Genomic DNA, 15602 nt, shown 5'->3' with positions numbered 1-15602 from the left:
GATAGAATCCTTTTCCATGGTTGGCCAAAAATAACCCATCCTAAGAATCTTCTTTGATAATATAAAACCACTGGAGTGTGACCCACAAATCCTTGCATGGACTTCTTCCACAACAACTCTCGACTCATCCTTCTCAAGATATCTTAACAAAGTACTGTCAAGACCCTTCCTATACAACATATCAACCACCAAAGTGTTGCACGAGGTCTTTTGAATGAGATTATGTTTTTGGTTGCATGAAGGGTCAGAGGGGATGGTGTTATCATAGAGGTAAGCAATGATGGGATTATACCAGAGGGAATTAGGAGCATCTAAATGATAAATGATAAGGGAATCAAGTTGAGTATATGCGGGTTGAACCACCTCTTCTACTAAGAACATATACCACTCGTATTGCTCCAGTAACTAAAGCAAGGAGGCCAAGGTGGCCATGGCATCTGCTGCTCTATTTTTGTCTCTAGGAATTTTTTCAAAAGTAATATGAGCAAAACATGCCTTAAGTGTGTCAACCATATGTTTGTAAGGTAATAAATTTTCATCCTTGGTCTAATATGTGTCGATGACTTGATTGATGATCGATTGAGAGTCTCCATGAACCTCTAGCGCTATTAGTTTCCATTCTAAAGCTAGCTTAAGGTATAAGACCAAGGCTTCATATTCTGCCATGTTGTTGGTGTAGGGGAAAAGTATTTTGTAGGATTTGGGGATGGTAACACCTAGTAGTGTGATGAACAAAACACCAGTGCCTAAACCATGCTGTGTGTAAGAACCATCAAGATAGAACTTCCAAGTTACTAGCTCTATTTGAAGAATGTGCATATCTAAAAAATCAGCTAAGATAGGATTTGAGCTCTATATAGGTGCATCTATCAATTGGTCAGTGATGGCCTATCCTTTTATTGCTTTTCTATCATGACATACTTGATATCAAATTCACTTAGGATCATCACCCATTTGGCCAACTCACCTGTTAACACTATTTTTCTAAGAAGATATTTGAGGGGATCAATCTTGGAGATTAGCTTGACCTTATGTGTTAAAAGATAATGGCATAGCTTTTGGGAAGCAAAAACTATGGCCAAACATGCCTTTTCAATAAAGGAGTAATTTAGCTCATAGTTGATTAGGGTGCGACTGATGTAATAAATGGCCCTTTCCTTTCCTTGGTCATTTTATTGTGCTAAGAGGGCTCCAATTGATTTCTCAATTAGTAAAATATATAGTAGTAATGATTTTTGTGACACTAGAGGCACCAACACTGGTGGATTCATCAAGTAGGTTTTGAGTAAATCAAAAGCTTTCTAACACTAATTATCCCATTTGAAAAGTATGTCTTTGTATAATAAGTGGGTGAAAGGTACACATTTCTTTGCTAACTGGGAAATGAAATGATGGAATAATTGAAGCCTTCCTTGGAGAGAATGTAGTTAACTTAGGTTCTTCAGTGCTTGCATGGCAACTATGGTTTGTACCTTTCCTAGATCAACTTCTATCCCTTTGGTTGAGACAATGTATACTAGAAGCTTGCCAAATTTGAAGCCAAAAGCACATTTTTTGGATTTAGCCTAACTTTGAATGCTTCTAATTGGGTAAATATCTTTTCCAAAATGGGGAGATGTTCTTCTTGAGTATGGGATTTGGAAAGGATATCATCTACGTAGTCTTCCATAAAGATGTGCATCACGTCATGAAAGATAGTATTCATGGCCCACTAATAGGTGGCCCCTGCATTTTTCAACCCAAAGGGCATCAAATTCCAACAAAATGTGCCCCATGCACAAGTAAAAGTTGTTTTCTCTTGCTCTTCTGGAGCTATCCTAATCTGATTATACCCTAAAAACTATCCATAAGTGAAAACATGGAATGGCTTGCTATTAGATTTACAATGGTGTGAATGTTGGGAAGGGGAAAATCATCTTTAGGACATGCTTTATTTACATCCTAAAAATCAATGTAGATGTGTATGCTACCATCCTTCTTTGATATAGGCACAATGTTTGATATCCATGACGCATATGCTAGGGACTGGATGAAGTTGGTATTGATCAATTTTGCCAATTCTTCTTTGACTAGCAAAGCTACGTGGGGATGCATTTTCTTGAGTTTTTGTTTGACTAGTTTGATCTTTGGAGAAATGTTGAGGTGATGGAGGATTAAAGTTGGGTCTAATCCTAGAATTTCTATGTAAGACCATGCAAAGTCTATTTGTCTCTCTTCAAAGAAGTGAATGAATTTAGTTCTTTCCTCTGTGCTTAAAGATTGCACTAAATAGATGATCCTTGGTTCCTGCTCTCTACTGATGTTGATTTTTTTGATTGGTTCAATTAAGATGGACTATCTTTCCTCAAAGTGCATAGGTAAGGTATCAATCATCTCATCTATGAGTGCCATAGTTGGGTTTTCCCCATTGGATGTGTCACTTCTATTTATTTCCAATTTTTTATCAAGATTAGCTACAACTTGGTAGTGATCCTCGAGGCCATGAACTACTCAGCCTATTCTAGTATGACTGAGGTGATTGATATTAGACCTAGCTATGAGTATTTCTTCAATTCTTCATGGATGAGATGGTTCAACTTCATTAAGGTAGATGAATACATTGTAGTTAGTGTCAAAATGGGGAATATGGTGAGGCTCAGTTGTAGCCCAACTAATGAGTTTGGGATGGACTACGGAGAGTGATTCATAATATGGAAATGGTTTTGTGGGGTTCAAAGACATGACCTTGTTAGATGGATCATACACTATATCAGTTAGGTCTATGGCATGTGCTTCTTCTAAAGTGTCATGAAAAGTAGAGCTTGTGAGAGGCTTGTAGTAGTCATCTCTGACTTCTATTGGAAAGAAGTTAGGAAATAGTGATTAAAACTACAACCCTTCAATATGTTCACCATCCTCATATGATTCAATGTGAAATTTCTATTCCATAGTAGCCCCTAAGTTATTCTATTGCATTCTAACTCTTGGTGAAGTAAGATCTAGACGAGAGGTTGATCCTTGAGTAGTGAAATCATTAGATACAAGAATGTGAACAACATCACATTCTTTGTCATGGATGGACTCTTTAGGAAATAGGGATTAAAACTAGAACCCTTCAATATGTTCACCATCCTCATATGATTCAATGTGACATTTCTATTCCATAGTAGCCCCTAAGTTAGTCTATTGAATTCTAACTCTTGGTGAAGTAAGATCTAGACGAGAGGTTGATCCTTGAGTAGTGAAATCATTAGATACAAGAATTTGAACAACATCACATTCTTTGTCATGGATGGACTCTTCAGGTAATGATTCAAACTCCTACTTAGTGTAGTCATTATCATCTTCATTATTGGAGGTGTCCATGAGTAGTTCTCTTCTGTGGTGTGAAATAGGGAGGGAAAGATTTATATTTATTATATCAGTTTCCTTCTTGCTATTACCACCTCTTTCTTTTGGTACCCATGCCAGAACAAGAGAGGCAAATTCACCGTGCTTGAGATGAGACTCGGGGGTGATGTGTTTCTTGCCTTGTTTGTTGTACCCTATCCCTATTTTAGATTTGTTAGATCAAAACAATGCTACAAGAGGTTTGAAAATGCCTTTCCCTTTCCCTAAGGGAACATCTCCTGTATATCCCATTTTTTCATTAAATCAAAACCTTTTCTGTGTAGATGGAGGAGATGTCAATTTTTTTTTACTAATTTCTTCAGCATTTCTTGGGGGTACTCCACTTGTCTTAACAAAATGTACATTATATGGTCTAGTGGTGGATGATGATTTGCCATGAGATCTTGGAGAGAGTGGGGAATCAAAAAAGGAGATTGAGTACTCACCTACCCCTCTACATTGTAGTTTGTACTTCCTATCAAACTCCTTCATCAACCTATCCATTTCTTGATAATGTGTTTATTTAGGGTCCTTTGATGATGATGGTGAAGGAAGGGAAGAAATTGAACAACCAAAATTCTCTTTACCCTTAGTCGATGTAGATGAGTGGTCATTATTTTGGCTAGTAGAACATGAAGTGTCTATTGATGCAGATTGGTTGATGTCATCTGTCGGGGTGCTTGTGTCTTCCCTGTTATGAGGAACAAGGGAGTTACAATATTGTGCGAAGTTTTTCTCCCTAGGTATGGTCACCTCTTGACCCATGTATGGAAATTTAAGACGTTGATGGTAAGTGGAGGGAACAGCTTGCATGTCATGAATCCATGGTCTTCCTAATAGGATGTTATAAATTAATTGCAAGTCTAAGACTTGACAAATGGTTTCTTTCATAAGTGGTCCAACGCTGATTGGTAGAATAACCATGCCTTTGGAGGATCTCTCCTTGTCATCATAAGCTTTGATGGTGATTTTCTTCCTTGGATCAACAACATCTTTTGTATATCTTAGGGCTTTCACTAAATTTAGTGTGTAAATGTTGAGACCTACCCCAACATCAACCAATGCTCTCTTAACTCTATTTTTGTGGATAAAGACTTCAATATGTAGGGGGGATTTTTGTGGCTGGATGACAAACATGTCATCTTAGGCTAAAAAGGAGACACAATGAGGAGCCACAATATTGCTAACCATGTTTTGGAATCTACTCACATCTAGGTCATTTGGCGCTAAGGCTTTGGTGAGGATTTCTTTATGCTCTAGCAAGATTTGCAACAACTCAAAAATGGAGATATGAGTAGGAGTCTTAAGTAACTAGTTTACCAAGCTGTATTTAGGCAAGGAGAAACTCATAGTTGTATGATTAGAATTTGTCACTGGTCTTGGTAAAATGACTTTAGAGGCCTAGCCTCGGGTAATAGCATTTGATGATTATTTCTTATTTTTATCCTTCATTATGATGACATTGATGTTGTCATCAAATCCAAAAATCATGTTGATGGTATTATCATAGTGATGTGCATAATTAACCTTATCGAAGGAGGTGTCTTCTTATTAGCTCTAGAGGATTCACCCTTTTCATGACTCATGAAAGGGTTTTTGAAGGTCGTATGGTCTTCATTGTTGCTAAGGTTATTCATTTTGATAGTTTCATCATTGATTAATTTTTGTATGGCCCCCTTAAGGGTGAAATAATTATTTGTTAAGTGCCCCAAGTTTCAGTGATAGGCATAAATGTGCTTCTCATTCCACCACTTTGATTTGACTTGGGGTTTATAGGGTTTGGCCTCATGTAGCACAATGAGTTCATCAGCCAAGAGGGTTTGCAAAGCACTCTCATAAGACACACTGATAAGTTTATACTCCTTGGGTATATCAAAAGACTGATATCTTTGTGGGAGAGGAGCTTGATTATATACAACTTGTTGATTAGATGTAAAGGGAGTTGTCGTATTACGTCAGTAAAATAGACGGCCATTATCTTGTTGAGGTGTATTTGGATTGGTGTTGTTCATGATAGAACTCAGTTGATTTAGAGGGGGTTGATTTTGAGGTTTGACATGGTTGGCTTCAACCACCCCATCATTGCTGGTGTTTTGTTATTGTTTCTCCACAACAACTTTTGTTTGTCAGTGGACCGATTAGAGGAATTGTGATTCTGTGTGGAATTGTTGGAGAAACCCTTACCATCTTTAGATAATTTAATAATGTTATTATTTATCAAGGTTTCTTCTACCTTAGTGACATTTTCTAAGGTAGTCTTAAAATCTTTAGGTTCTTGGAGTCGCAACCATTAATTCATGGGTTTTGAGAGACTATTGATGAAGATGCTTGTCTTCTCTTTGTCTAGTATGTCTCTATGATAATTGGAAAATGTGTGTCTCCACCATTATAGGAAGACCTTGAATGATTCTCTAGGATGTTTTTTGTTACAAAAATCGATCATTGTAACTTCACTTTTGATGTTATAGAGATATTGGGTGATAAAAATGGAAGCCAATTGATCAAAGATTTTAATGTTGGAGGATAGCTTGGAGAACCACTCCATTGCTTGCCCACCAAGGTTCCTAGGAAACAGATGCATTAGATAAGTCATGTCATGGGAAAACTCCATACTTAGGGTATAGAATTGTCTAAGGTGATCTTGTGGATCTAATGTACCAAAATATTTATCATATTTTTATACTTGCACATTTTGAGGGAAAGGTGTGAAGGTAATGTTTTTATCAAATAGAAGAGGGCATACCTTTTCGAGGCTAAATTTTCCGGGTTGCATTTTCCTCACTTCATCCTTACCATTTCCAATTGTAAGTCTTCTAATTTTTGTGTGACAATATCTAAGGGTGACTTCTTCATCTTGTTTTAGATTGGTCACATCAAAGTTGGATGACAATTTTGCACCTTGTTGTGCTAATGCCAATATGTAGTGTTCTTTGTATTTCTCAAGTATCTTGTCCATGATATTGACAAGTTTAGGATTTTTTTGAAAGTCTTCAATTTTAGTTTCAATGCTTTTTTCATCCCATATGTTAGATGAACCCAATTTGGCAAAGGGTTCTAGACTTTAGTTGAACAGGGGTGACACGTGAGTAACTATGCTTGGTGAACAATTTATTGGGATAGTAGGTTCAATGAGATCTAAAGGTTTCATGTGTTTGATGGTTCTACTGGATATTCTAGCACTCATCCACATAGGTGATTATTTTGGCTTTGCGATTACACTAGTTTTGCATAGTGGCATGAGAAGTGAATAAGATTCCTCTAACTCTTGCAAAATTTCACAATATGACAATTTTTATTGACCATGATTTGTTAGGAGTAACAAGCTAGGTTGCACAAGGTGTTTGGAAATATTGATAGGATAAGTTCACTCTCACAAAGTTGGATAAGGAATGAATGTGTTTCTCCAGAAAGTTTTGGCTTGATGTGCAAAATGAAGCAATGAGGGCTATTGGATTAATAATAACATTTGTAGATTTTCTTGTTTCAAAAATGGTTTTGGTCATGTTCAGCATCTCTTAGTCTAGAAAATATCAATGGGAAAAAGGGTATCTAAATCCAATGTTCATTTGCAAGTGTCGTGTACTCAAGTAGCCTCTGTTTTGGATTTTTCCTCATATGCATCATAGGATTTATCAAATGCATTAGTTTATTGATCATATGCACTATTTCACTGATCATATGTGCTATTTAAATGTTCAAATGCACTATTTTATCTATCATATGCATTGTTTTGTAGGGAAAATACACTATTTAAAGCTTTAGATGTGGTGTTTTGTAGTTATATGTGTTATAATAGAATGAAAATGCATTACAAGATTATCCAAATGCACTCTTTGGAGTTGTAAATGTGTTGTTTGAGAGTCATTCAATGATGTTCTAGTTTTGAACTCAATTTCTCGCTATTAGTTTATAGTCACGTCTTTTGAAAGGACAATGATTCAAACTGGAGTTTTGCTATTAAATTTTTAAAACACATCCAATCATAATAGTAGAAGCCACCATAAAATATAAAGCTACACACCCTTAGAAAATGGAAGAAAATGGCTTCCTAACAAGGTTATCTAGAGCTAGTACCTAGTGGTTTTTAGTTTTTAACCATCAATGTTTGAATTTACCTCTCTTGTAATAGAGAGCTTCCCACCAATGCTAAGGAGGTTTAGTGCAATCCCTTACAGGACTACTAGAGGTAGGCTATATTTTGAACACAAGTGGCTTACATTCGATTGGGAATGCAAGATTGGGAGACATTCCCTCTCATTGGTCCTGCTAAGGAAAGTTGGGAGGTAGCCTTTCTATGGCTGAGTAACCCTACCTAGTAGAAAGTAGGAAATGGAAATCATAAACATGTCCAAGAATTTGATCACTCAAGGAGAGTGAGAGCATATCCCTACTGTTCTAACCTCCCAAACAAAAAAAACAAGTTTTGTTCAATTCCAAGCCCTTAACTATAATAGACAAAGGGGCTCCTAGTTAAACTATGTGTTTGTTCTTTCCTTGTTTGACTATTACTAACCCTCATAGAAGGTTTGACATTTTGATCAACTCTCATGAGGCAAGAGCATAGGCCTACTTCTAATTAGATCTGTAAGCGCACTACTTAGAGTAGATTATGGACTTAAAAGAAAATACCACAATCTAATTCATGAGGGTTTTGATCTATTAACCTATTTTAGAGCTAGCAAAGGCTAGGCACATTTTTGAGGGTCTTCATTCTCATTGCACATTTTGAGTAGCTTGAGAATTCTTGTCAGCTTAGATGAGGTTTACAAATAACCAAAAATTAGATCTAAACATTAGATGTAAAGGTTAATAGCTCAGATTAGATGTATAATAGAAAACACCATATGCATCATAGAAAGTGGTATATGCGCTATAAGAATCTTCAAATGCACTATAAAACTAAGAAAATGCACTATAAAAGTAAGCAAATGTGCTATAAAAATGATCTAATTCACTATAAGAATGATCAAATGCACTATAAGGATGAATAAATGCATAGTAGAATGCTTCAAATGCATTTAAAGACTGGGTGGAAGCATTAAAATGGTGTGTAAAAGCATTGTTGCATCAGAGGAGTAGCAGATCTAATATTTGTAAGCTTGGAAATGCCTTTGAAAGTTTTTTGATCTTGTTATGAAGCTTCTCACATGCTATAAAACCTAAAAATGATCAAATCTGCACCAAAAACCAGAGAAAAAGAAGATCTAAAAGAAAAAGAATGATAGATCTAAAAGAAAAATAATAGATTAGCAAGAAAACTTGAAGAATAGAGAGGCTTTAATGTGAAGCCCCATGATGGGCGCCATTTTGTACATGGTACATTTGTGTATTCATGAAACCCTAATGCAAAGTGTAGATAGAATGACAACGAAGTAGACTAAACACAAGAAATCATTGTATGAATGCAAACTCTACTAATTTCCTATGTTTTCCTAACTACAACCGCTAAGAATGCTCTCATACCAACATCTCAGTGACAATTCTAGAATGAGAAGTATGCTTAAAATGTAGATCTACCAATATGCGTGCAAGATCTAAGATGAAAATACAGATTACATGTGAGTAACAACTCTTAGAATACTATCAAAATGGACATGCAATGAGCTAAAAATGTGTTAAGATGATACTAAATAACATGAAAAAAAAGCTAAAATTCTATTAGAATGATATAAACTTGCTAGAATAACAATGCTAATATGCTCAATATGACAACTCTAAATATGCCTATAATGCAGATGCCTAAAACTTGGGTCCCTTTGCTCTTGAATTCTCCTTCTATTTATAGAATTTTAGAAGGGGTTGGGGTAAGAATATTGGTTTTACCTTCAACTGGTGGATAGAGGTGAAATTGAAAATGTGGATTTCTTTCCAACTAAAATGTCTCATAAGAGACAAGAGGAGGAGTCCAAAAGTCTTGATTTTGAGGATAAATGTGGATTTTTTTCAATTCTTTATATAAAAGGAGGATTTTCATTTTGTGAGGATAAATGGATTTATTGATTTAATAAAAGTTCCATTTATTTTCAAAAGTTTGTCTTTTTCCTCTCCTGTTTGAATTTCATTTTATTAGTTTGAACTGTTTTTCTCCTCTTTTGAAGTTGATTTAGGTCTTAATAATTTTATAGATGATTTAATCAATTAATACCCTGATGTAATCCTTAATTTGAAAGTTTGTTGCTTTCTTTTGATTTCCTCCTTAATTTGCGTTGATTGATCAAAATTGCGTAATTCTAGTCTTTGCTAATTTTTGGGTGTCTACAGTCATATTGCTTAGCATTTACTAACTGAATAATTATGCTCGATAATCTTTGATCTTTGTTAAATAATAACTATGTGCTTTGTCACTACTTTGTCAAAGCCAATATGAGATTAATAGTTATAATTAAGATATTTTTGTACACAGTGATTTATTCAACCTTTCCTAGATTTAACCTTACAAATCTAACCAAAATTAGTAAATATAGGATAATTTTTCAATAATGAATGAAGATTTTTTCCTTTATCTTCTTGGTCAAGTTTTTTTTGGCATACTTAGGATCTTTTCCATCATTTCATCTTGAAAATCATTTGATTGACTCTTAAACATGCAATAGAATATGGTGATAATTGACTTATTCTATTGATATATATGTCATATTTGTTAAGTATTCTTCATGAACATAAATCATCATAATATTCATAATAAATGAATGTTATAGTTGTACATCCTCATCACAACTTTCATTCTCAAGATAAGAGGCCATGTTTTGTGATGTGCCTAAAATATGTTATGGTTCCTTAAGGGTATTGGATAAGGATCTTAGCATGCCCTGATTGTTGGAATTATCTCTACTTTTTCATTTTTTGAAATCATTCTTAACATGTTTCCTTTCCACACTCCATTAATCTTTAAGTTATATTTGATGTTAATAATTTAACTTGAGGTTTCCATTAAAAAGTAGCAATCATTTTCCCTTTTAATCTGCCTTGACTATCTTCCTCTAACATGGTTGTGTCAAGTCTAAAATTTTATGTAAAAATTGAATAAATAGCTAAAGTAACTTTTTGATTTATTATTACCCATAAACCTTTCCACACCTTTACTATCAAGATAGACCCTTATCAATAATTAGTCATTGTTGGGCATTCACCATTTTCTTGTCCACTATCTTTCTTACATACCTCTACCCATCCATCAATATCTCAATTTTTATAGATTTTTTTGGTAATTTTCATTATTGTCTCATGCACTACTAAGTATTTTCATAATTACTAAGGACCATATTCTTAAAATTTAAAACATGAACAAGAATAACCAGATTGATTAATCCACTTGTCCTCATGTTTGGTACCATCTAAGCCCTCTTACGTAAATATTGAGAAGTCCCTCTACAATTTCCTTTGAGATTCTAATGATAGGAATCATGGCTTCCATAAAAAAAAATTGCGGTTTTTATTTCCTTCTCCAAGATGATAAGGGACTTGGTATAATTTTTATTCATTTAAAAGGTATTTCCATTTTCACCAAATGTATTATTAGATTGTTTGATGGTAATAGAGCTAGGAGAATTATTGTCTAAAATAGTATTAGTTCCAACATCATACCTCTATGTATCACTTGGAGAAGCCTAGAATTTGGAACCCTTCTTACTATGAAAGATTCCATTAATATTTATGGAATTTTTATTTTTGACCATCATCAATCGAAAACAAGGGTGTTGTCCCTATGTTTGAATAACTCAATCTCATTATTGATATCTTCATTTTTCTCTTAAGACTCAGAATTGTTAATTTTAATGCATTTTGTTCTATTTTATTAGAACCTAAGTGGTCCAACATTACATAGTGCATTCTTTATCAAGGTCATTCAATGGGAACAACTAGTTCCAAATTGGCATCTCTTCCCTATTGTCATTTTTGTGAACACGTGGAGAACCTCAAGTTGTTCTCCCTCGAGATCAAGAAGGTTATAATTAGATCCATAATGTATCTATATGCTTTTATCCTCTCAATTCTCTTAGAATATGGTCTTTCAAATAGATTGACCTTTTTCTCTCCATAAATGCACTTAGTTTTGAAACACTCTTACTATGGACATTTGTCCTACATTTGGAATGACAAGAACTTTATGATTTTTTCTAACTGTATTACTAATTTTTATTTCTCTTTGTATACCATGTGTATTAGCTATGATTTTCTCCAAAACTTTCTTATAGATTTCAATTAAAGCTTGCAATTTAACTACCCTTAAGGTTTCTCACATCCATAATATTCTAGATCACAAAGGGGATGTAGACTATATACTATTGCCAATGTGTAATTAAAAATTTCCTCTCATTTGTGAGATCATAGGTGTGGAAGTCATTGTTTTTCTCATATTTTGTTCCCTATATTCCCCTCTTTGTAGAGATGTGTGGAGGCTAGATGGTGATATTGTGACAAGTTTTCTCATTTGCAGCCTTTCATCTCTTTAGTTCATCCATAGTAACATATATAAAGAAAACTCTTATAGAGGAAGATATTATCATTAGTTGGGAACCTCTTGATGACAACACCCTCAATTATTCATAAATTTTTACTCTTGAGGATTTAGATCCACCTTACACTAATATAGTAATAGCTACTTAATGCTATTACTATGGTCTTTGTTATAGAATCTATTCTACTACACTTTTTGGGTGTACCTCTCTACCTTCTAATTATTGAACTATTTTATTTGAGCATAAATTAAAGTAAGTATATTGAAAACAAAGAAAATGAATACAAACAAATTCAACATTCTAAAATGAGTTTTACCATGATAATATTTATTTAGATGATATTATAGAAAAGTAAATAATATCTGGAAAAAATGCAATAGGTTCACCCTCAATTAATTGAAAAGTAGTTAAATTTAAAGATTTGTTATTATTTCATTAGTTATGCATAAATTTATCATGTGGTAAAATAATAACCCCTTAAAAAAATGCTCATGTATTTTATATTAAATTAATTATTAATTATATATTTAAAGACAAGTATACCATATTTAGTGAACTAATAATAATCAATTTAATAAAATTGTATTAAAATAAATGATAATAGTACACATTTATATGACAAACTTATAATTTATTTGGTGTATAATTACTACTGATTACTTAATAAAGTTTACTAGAACAAGTACAAGTATAATGGTACTCGGAGATGAAGTGCTATTAGAGGTGTAGAAATCCAAACTATATAGGGGAAATAGTCGAATACTTTAGCATGTTCCAATATTTGTTATAACAATTTTTGTTCAGCCCCTAACAATGGCATCATATGTGTAATAATTTGTGCATTCATATCGTTTGAATTCTTCCTATCTATTGAGATGAACTTTTTTAAGGCCGAATGACATAGTATGTGTTTAGAGATATACATTATATAATGTATTTATATGGATAGAAATTTTGGCATTTGGCACACATCTATTAATTAGTTATCTTAGACAATATTTCTATATTTAATGATATTTGGATATGAATAAACCTTCATTAGGACCATATAAAGAAGGTGATTATTATAAGGGTATGTGTGAAGTATGATGTATTCAAAATCTTGTGAATATATAGTATGAAGTGACCTATTCAACTAAACAATATTGTAGGCTATTACCTTATGTCAAAGATTTGCTCTATTTCTACATATATTAGATATTAAGAAACCTTGATGACAAGAGTGTTGTGTGAAATATATCTAATCAAACAAAAAATTGAATGTTTCACAATGAAATTTTAGCTTTCTAATTTTTCAAATATAATACTTTGGCCCAGACCATATGAGAAGCTCTCTGACCTCCACTCGAACGATTTTATATGGAGATCTGAAAGGGAATGTCACTGTTACTTCTTCAATCCTCTTGGGATGACATTGATAGATTATCTCTACTTTCTATTTGGATCCATTTTAATCTTATTTAAAAATTTTGTTTTCTTTATGTGTGTTATCTTTCAATGCAAACAATGGATGTTGACAGCCAACCAAGGAACATGGGCTTGCAGATTTAATAACAAAGAAGAGAATGCATAGAAAGCCTTTTAAACTTGAAAATAAATGCAACACAAGGAGTGTTTGCAGTCTTCAACAACAACACAAAATTAGAAATTAATCCATATGTAGGAAAAGTATAAGGCATGAGAATTCAAAAACTGAATTCAAATTAAAGTGCAACCGACACTGTTTAGAGTCAGTGATTCATGATTGTTACTTAGACAAATTATAGTTTGGAAAAAAAATATGAAAACAAAAATATTTAAGGGCCCCACAATAGTCACTAAGAGAGTGTACCAATTAATTTGGGCCCCAAAAACCCCCTCTTACACTTCTGCAATATGCATCTTCGACAAAGGAGGTAGAGAAGCTCTCTAATTTTGAAAGAGTATGAAAGATGGGACATGGTAGCGAAGGAATTGTTTTGAAGGTCTTTCACCCAAAATCCTCCACTAATTATGTCCTCAAAGTCATCTGCATGGACCATGATTTTTCCTTCACTTCCCACATTACCAAAGAGATGGACATCCCATGAAAATAGACTATCTATGTTGTCAAATGTGAGTGTGACTCTCACAAGGGAGGGTACATAAATTTTATGTTAGAATACATGGATGAAGAATCCCTTGTAGAGTTGTTAAAGTAGAGGACATGGATAAGAAAGTCCTACCTCACAAAGGTTGCACAACAAGTGTTGGAGGGACTGAAATACCTTTAAAGATAGGTAATTGTTCACATATACATCAAGCCCGCCAATCTCCTAATTAGCAAGAATAACTAGCTAATAAAAATTATGAACTTTGGAGTTAGTAAGATAGTATTAGACACCATAGATTCCTATTGCACCTCCTAAGTGGGTACTTGGGAGATTTGATCTAGAGTTTAGGACTAACATTGTTCAAATATTGTGTGGTTCATTTCCCCTTTGTAGTATTTGGAGAACATGTGGATTGGGTTGCACTGATATGTGTCATTTGTTTTTGAGAGCCTCCCTTTGCACCTGCCACTGCATGTGAAAAGTTCCAAAGTTTTATCAGATGTTGTCTTGAGAAGGATGCAGGAAAGAGATGGACAACCTCATAGATTTTGAAGAATCCATTAGTGAAAAAAAAGTTCATAGTTACAAAATCCTTGCAATGTGAAAGTTCCCTTCCAGTGCCTCAACATCTCTTAGAGTGTGTGAAGTATGGATTTAAAGGAAAATTGATAGATTAAGCTTTATACCACCATTGCATTCCTTCTCTTGATTAGGGTAAAACTCCAAAAAAAATAGAAATCAGCCATCTATAACAAGAATTTTGTTAGTTCAATAGTTGATATAAAAAGAGGCAATCATGCAAGTGATCAAGATGTACCTATCCTGCAAATGCAACACCCAATTCATAAACTACTCAATAGAGCTCTTGAACTAGTTTTAAATTATATATATATATATATATATATCAGTGGCTTGTCCACTTTGCCAAAAAAAAAATTTAATTTAATTTAATAATAATATATATTTAGAGTTTATTTTTAAATAAATGCTAAATAATATTATTATTTAAGTTAACAAATAGTTATCAAATTTAATGTTCAAAAATAAATTTAGAAGTGGAAAAAGAAATTAATTTGTTAAAATTTCCATGATTGCGTGATACGTACATGAGATTAAATTTAACAAATTAACTTAAAATGAGTCAAGTGAAAATTAAATAAAGTAATTTAGTTAATTAATGAATGTGCATGGAAAAGATAAAAGAAAGATAAATAAAAGTTAATTTAGAGTTGAAGTCAGGTGAGCAAGGAGTTCTCTCAGGTGAACGCACAATTAGTGCCCCAATTTTTGGGAGAGAACTCCATATCCCAACTTGGGGGTTCATTTTTTGAATCACTACGAATTTTGGAGAGGGAAAGAATTTTTAGAAAAGGAGAAGGTTCTAAGAGGAGGTATATTCTCTACAGTTTCTAGGTCATAGCGATTAGCATCAGTGTCTACGTAGATGCTTGTGATTTTCACATATTTTAATACGCTCTTTTCTTTCCTATCTTCATCATGTCTATTAAATGGTTGTCTGGATAATTTTTTGATGAATGTATCTTATTAAGAATTTTTGGTACTTTTATTAATTCTTCTGTATATGGGGCCTTCTTATTTTGTACATTTATGGCTCACCAACATCTAGAAACTTGAACAATGATAGGGACTATAGTGTCACTATTGTGTTAGATTTTGTCTACCCCCAAGTCTTGCTTCTTAC

General features: G+C 33.6%; 1 pseudogene; it reads left to right on the top strand.

Moving 5' to 3' along the window:
• Positions 1-13681: 13681 nt before the first annotated feature.
• Positions 13682-14545, top strand: LOC149564017 (mitogen-activated protein kinase kinase 7-like; annotated as a pseudogene).
• Positions 14546-15602: the final 1057 nt, after the last annotated feature.

This window comes from Cupressus sempervirens, chromosome 4 (assembly GCF_028749045.1).
Source record: "Cupressus sempervirens isolate cs-2001-9-10 chromosome 4, ASM2874904v1, whole genome shotgun sequence".
NCBI classification, from domain to species: Eukaryota; Viridiplantae; Streptophyta; class Pinopsida; order Cupressales; family Cupressaceae; genus Cupressus; species Cupressus sempervirens.
This window is presented reverse-complemented; position numbering and strand designations above follow the sequence as displayed.